The following is a 6,618-nucleotide window of genomic DNA, read 5'->3' as shown; positions in this document are numbered from 1 at the left end:
TCTCCCCCCTCCCTACGTCCCCCCCCGATCCACCCCACAGATGCCAATAAACTGACGCTATCTCTTTTTCTCCTTTGGGTACCTCTCTCTCGCACTCAAGGGGCCGTGGGTTAGATACGGCCTAGATTACCTACTTCTGTTTTATTATTCCGCACCGATAGAAGCCAAATAAAGTAACATTCCTTTATATTTTACTTACATCGTGTGTCTCACTACTTTCTACGAGCCCTGATCACGACCGAGCGAATCCGCGAGCTCATAAAAAGTACACCCGTTACATTGGCGCCCGAACAGATAGGACCGGCCGGGACACACGATTTTTTTTTGCTCTCTCTAACGGCGTGGTCAATAACAGAGCGTTATGAAGACTTGGCTGTACATGCTCTCGAAAGAGCAACTGATATCGGTAGCCACCCAGCATGGCATCGACGCAACCGGCACACTTGAAGACATCCGCCACCGGACAAGCCGATATGTAGACTTGCACCCGGCAGAATTTGGGGCACAAGGCTCGGACGCCCGGAACACGCGGACGTCCCCGCGAACAGAGATCGCATCACCGAGCGAACACCGCGACGAAAGGCGCGGATTCGAATCCGCGAATACAAAGATGTTAGAACAGCTGCGGAAATGGGGACGTCCATTCGACGGTCGCGATCCAATCGCGTTCCTGGAACGCATAGACGCCCTCCGCGCGGGCTACGGGTACTCCGGCGAGCAGTTGCTGAAGGGGCTGTCCGAGCTCCTACGAGGAGACGCCGTCGCATGAGCGCGAAATAATCGCGAAGACTGGCGGACGTGGGGGGACTTTTGCAGCGCCATCCGCCGGCGGTATCTGCCCCCACGATACATCGAAGATCTCCAACAACAAATAGTCGAACGAAAACAACGAGAGACGGACAAGTTCGCGCCATATGCAGACAAAATGATGACGCTCATACGCCGAGCCGGGGGGTTTACGCGCGAACAACGACTGTCGCGAATTTACGCGAACATGCGGCCAGATTATAAGAGATACGTCAAACGCCAGGACGTGCACGACCTGAACGAATTATTCGATGACGCCGCAGAATTCGAGCGGATCGAGCAGGAGCAACCGAGCCGGAGACCGTACAGCGCTGCGACATCAACCGTAACGACCGCGTATAACCGGGAGGAGTGCTGTTGGCGCTGCAAACAGCGAGGGCACATCTGGTTTCAGTGCAAGCAAGCACCCCGACGGTTCTGCTCGCAGTGCGGGAAGGACGGAGTCCTTACTAGCAACTGCCATCCGCCGCCGAGAAACGCCAGACGCGCCGGGAGTATCACGGCCGAACCCCGGGCGCCCAGACGTGAAGTATACACCTCGGCCACATATTACGGCTACAATCCACGGACATTCCGTGGTAGCCCTACTCGATTCAGGATCAGAAATCTCGTTCATTAATGCCGAAACCAGCGAGACAATGGAAAGGCTAGGCATCAAGCCCAACGAGGAGAACGGCCAGGTTCAAATGGCCGACGGCACCGCCGCCCGGACGCTCGGGAAAACCCGACTATCGATGGACATACAAGGGCGTACCTACGTCCACGACTTCTAGATTCTGCCGACTCTCCGAGAAGCCGCGCTCATTGGAATCGATTCGTGGAGCCGCATGGGGCTCACGATCTCACCGCGGCGACAACTACGAGCCCGACACCGCCACCCGACCTGCGGAAAAACCAGCGGCCTGACCACTAGCACAAAGGAAGAAGAAGACCGCCTGAAGGACTTCCTAAACCGCGAAATCCAGAAGTTTCAGACAGTCACGGGGCCGACACCGATGGTCGAGCACCACATACGGTTAAATAGAACAACACCAATCAAACAGCGATACCGACCTCGCAACCCGGCCATGCAAACCATCATCGACGCAGAGCGCGCTCGAACCAAACGTTTTCGTATACCTAGACGATATCATTATCATCAGCCGCATGTTCGACGAACATTTAGACTTACTCGCCGAAGTATTCCGTCGCCTATGTCAGGCCCGCCTACGGTTAAACCCCGACAAATGTCGATTTTGCGTCGACAATCTAGAATACCTGGGGCACGTGGTCGACCGTACCGGAATCCACACGGACCCCGAAAAGGTCAGCGCGGTCGCAAATTGGGCCGAACCCCGCTCGGTAAAGCAAATGCGACAATTCCTCGGGATGGCATCGTGGTATCGACGATTCATACAAAATTTCTCAACGCTAGCCGTACCCCTTACGCAATTAACCAAAAAGAACGCTCGCTGGGCGTGGAAGGAAGAGGAAGCCGCCGCGTTCCGACAGCTAAAACACGCGTTAACCACCGCGCCTGTATTTGCATGCCCGGATTTTTACCGCCGGTTTTTCTTACAAACAGACGCGAGTACCAGCGGTCTCGGAGCCGTCCTCACGCAATATCATGACGACGGCAAACAAGTCATCGCCTACGCAAGTCGCACGCTATCCGGCGCCGAGAGAAATTATAGCGCAACGGAGCTCGAGTGTCTCGTGGTTGTCTGGGGCATACGGAAAATGCAAAATTATTTAGAAGGATACGCCTTCACCGTCATCACGAACGATCAGTCCTTACGATGGTTGCAAAAACTGGAAACTCCGACTGGCCGACTCGCCCGCTGGCTATTCGAGCTCCAGCAATTCGATTACGAGATCAAGTACAGAAGAGGAGCGCTAAACCGCGTAACCGATGCGCTCTCGAGAAAACCGGAGGTAAACGCAATACAAGCGATACGTTGCCGCTGGTACAATCGATTGATAAACAAAATCCGGCGCGATCCTGCCGTGCACCCGGACTACCGAAGCACGACGGGCTCTATCGACATCTCCTCCACAGTTTAGATTTTAAAGAAACAGCCGCCGACGAACAGTGGAAACTGTGCGTGCTCCGCGAACAACGGGAAGAGATCCTGTCGCCACCGGGCCAGGATCCAGCACCGGAGGACCGAGCAACGGGGGAAACACCACCCGCCCCCCCCATGCCCCGAAATCCTGGTCCCGATAGGGCCCGCGCCGCCACCGCCGATCATGGTGGAATTAGAGCCGGGATATACAGCGCCGATCCCGCATTTCGCGGTACACGTATCCCGGCAGTATAAGATCCGCACACCACGCGGACGATGGACGCTCCGATTCGATAGCGCCGGAAAGCTGCGTTACCGCCGGAAAATCGAGTAAGAGCGAGCGAGTGCCTCAAATTCAGACACAGTAGGCGGGGGGTGATGTAACAATGCACCCCCCATTGTGACACATTGTTACCCGGCAGTAGACCGCCGGACGTCTGCCGCCCGGCAAACATCGGCCGGGCAGGGGCAGAGGCGCCGAGCGCCCATTTTTTATACAGGTATGTGTTATGTAGAAAATGTAGAACTTTGCGAAGATAACAATAATTTTGTTATCGAAAATGGTCTTCTGGATACAATTCGTATCCAGGAAAGCATGCCTGAAGGCCGTCGCATTGTCGACATTGCTTTTCTGTGGAATGAAATCCACAGCACATTCGATAATCATGCGCGAGGGATAGAGTGCCGATTTAAAAATTGGAAACTCATTAATTCTCGTCGCCGTGGGTTAATGACGCAGTTGTTCTTCAAATGCCAAATGGAAAATATGAAAATGGCTGGCGAAGTTGAAAAGCAACTCGCTCTCGAAAGAAAAGAAACTATAAACGGTATTCCGTACATAACGATCGTACGGCAACGCCTAGGATTCTCTTTCCGGTGTTGGTGCCATACTTGGTTATCGCACAAAAAAGGTTCTATTCGTCGGAATCCGCAATAAATTTTGCACGATATGTGATATAGCGGAACGAAACAGAATCGAACCAAGAGATCATAAATGCTACAAAAATTTCGATCGTAACGCAAGCTCCACAAGTATGGAGAGCGACGCCATTGCAGAAGGCTTTAAAAGTAGCCTGGAAATGCATAGAATGATTTATAGAACGGTTATTGCCGATGGTGATAGTAGCGTATATCAGACCATCGTTGATACTAGACCATATCGCGAACAAATGATAACCGTGAAAAAAATTTGTGTTCAAAATATGTATGCGACACAGACATCTGTGCTCTAAAATTGCTTGTACGAGATAGAGAAATAGAAATACAACATTTTTTCTGTTTCCACATATTTACCACAACGCGAAAAACTTGGGTTTTATTGCTCTGTCTAAAATATGCATATGTTCCTGACTTTAAATATTCTACGTAATACTGTCGATAACGTAACTATAAAGCGTTGGTAATATACCGACACTTTTAGTTACGCTTAGAAGAGGGCGCTAACCCATCGGAGTTTGCCCGTCGCTCCGGCATCCTCTTAAATGTCTAGTTTATTTAGAAGACATCGTCATATACGGATCGAGCCTAGAAGACCACAATAGAAGACTCAAGGAAGTACTACAGAGACTCCAAAAAATAAAAAACTAAAATTGGAACATAAATGCAAATTTTTGCGCAAGGAAATAATTTATCTAGGTCACATTATTTCGGAGAATGGAATATTTCCGGATCCGTCAAAGATAACGGCAACAAAAGAATTTCCGACGCCAAAGAAAGTGAAGGATATACATTCTTTCATAGGACTAGCCGGATACTACAGAAAATTCATAGAAGATTTCTCAAAAATGGCCAAGCCACTGACGAAATTAACGAAGAAAACGGAAAAATTCGAGTGGACTATAGAACAGCAAAACGCTTTTGAAATATTAAAAGAAAGATTAATGACTGCGCCAGTGCTAACATATCCAGATTTCAATCAAAAATTTATAGTGACCACCGATGCTTCCGACTATACAATCGGAGCAGTCTTGTCACAAGGAAAAGTAGGTAACAACCGGCCAATTGCTTACGCCAGCAAAGTTTTATCGCGAGCGAAGCAGAATTGCAATACAACCGAGAAAGAATTACTAGCGATTGTATAGGCTGTAAAACATTTTAGGCCATACATATACGGTACGAAATTTAAAATCGTAACCGACCATAAACCATTAATCTGGTTATTTAATGTGAACGATTCCGGATTGAGAGAGATCCTCGCAATAGAAGAAGAAACAAACTCCGACGAAGAAAAAATATACGCGGAGGAAAACAAGAAACAGATATTATATGAATAACATGATGCATTCACAGGAAGACATCAAGGAGTTGAACGAACGATAAGAAGAATCCGTCTAAATTATAGACAACTTAAGGAAATTCAGCAAAGCGATACCGATTCCAAACCAAGAAGCGAACACGGTCAGTAAAGAATTCGTTACAAAGATTGTACTTGAACACGGAATACCGGAAAAAATTTTAACGGATCAAGGCACAAATTTCCTCAGCGAAATATTTAAAAATACATGTAAATTATTAAAAATAAATAAAATACAAACAACTGCCTATCATCCGGAAAGTAATGGCGCGTTAGAACTATCGCATCGAACATTAGCGGAATATTTATGACATTACATAAACGAAGACCAGACAGACTGGGACGAATGGATTCCGTTTGCAATGTTCACATACGACGCCACACACAGCTACGGAGAATACACCCTTCGAATTAGTTTACGGGCACTAAGCGGATCTACCTACCTCACTGACGAGACCGCCTAAACCGACATACGATTACGACGATTACGCGCAAGAATTGAAAGAAAGACTAAGGGCAACGAATCAGCTCGCAAAAGAGCATATCAAGGAAGAAAAAATTAAAGCCAAAAAACAGTACGACAAAAGTACTAGAGAAATAAAATTTAAAGTCGGCGACAAAGTACTAATGCATGACGAGACCCTCCGACGCGGACGATCTAAGAAACTTGAATCTCTATGGACCGGACCGTACGTAATAATTGAAAAAAAATTCAGACGTGAACTACACGATAAAAAAGGGAAGGAAGACAGTTCGCATGCACATAAACAAATTAAAACCATTTATAGAAAATTAAAATAAAAACTTAACCTATTCATTGTTTGAACGACCGAGAAATCGCATCTGATCCAAAGTGCGACGGACAAAACACATATATAGGAAAAAAACAGGCAAAATTGCAATACGAGGTAACTATAACTTTTTTCTTTTTTTTTTTTGTTTTGCGATGGGAGGAGAAAATGCATTATGCACCGTAGGGAGCGTCCCGTTTGACCACGTTGATATTGACCACGTTAATATTGACCACGATCCCGATTGACCACGTTAATATTGACCACGATCCCGATTGACCACGTTAATATTGACCACGATCCCGATTGACCACGTTAATATTGACCACGATCCCGATTGACCACGTTAATATTGACCACGATCCCGATTGACCACGTTAATATTGACCACGATCCCGATTGACCACGTTAATATTGACCACGATCCCGATTGACCACGTTGATATTGACCACGGTCCCGATTGACCACGTTGTGATTGACCACGTTGATATTGACCACGTTAATATTGACCACGATCCCGATTGACCACGGATCAATATACATGTCGTTACTAGGGCATGTACTTTGCAAGTTGTAAAGCGAGGTCCATTGTGCCTGACTGACGGAGGGGGTGCGGGAGGAGGGCCGAAGGCCCCCCTTTCACCCCCCGCATGTGTGTGTGTGTATGTGTGTGTGTGTGTT

This window comes from Formica exsecta, unplaced genomic scaffold, assembly GCF_003651465.1.
Source record: "Formica exsecta isolate Colony F162 unplaced genomic scaffold, ASM365146v1 scaffold1227, whole genome shotgun sequence".
NCBI classification, from domain to species: domain Eukaryota; kingdom Metazoa; phylum Arthropoda; class Insecta; order Hymenoptera; family Formicidae; genus Formica; species Formica exsecta.
Note: the sequence above shows the minus strand (reverse complement) of the source record.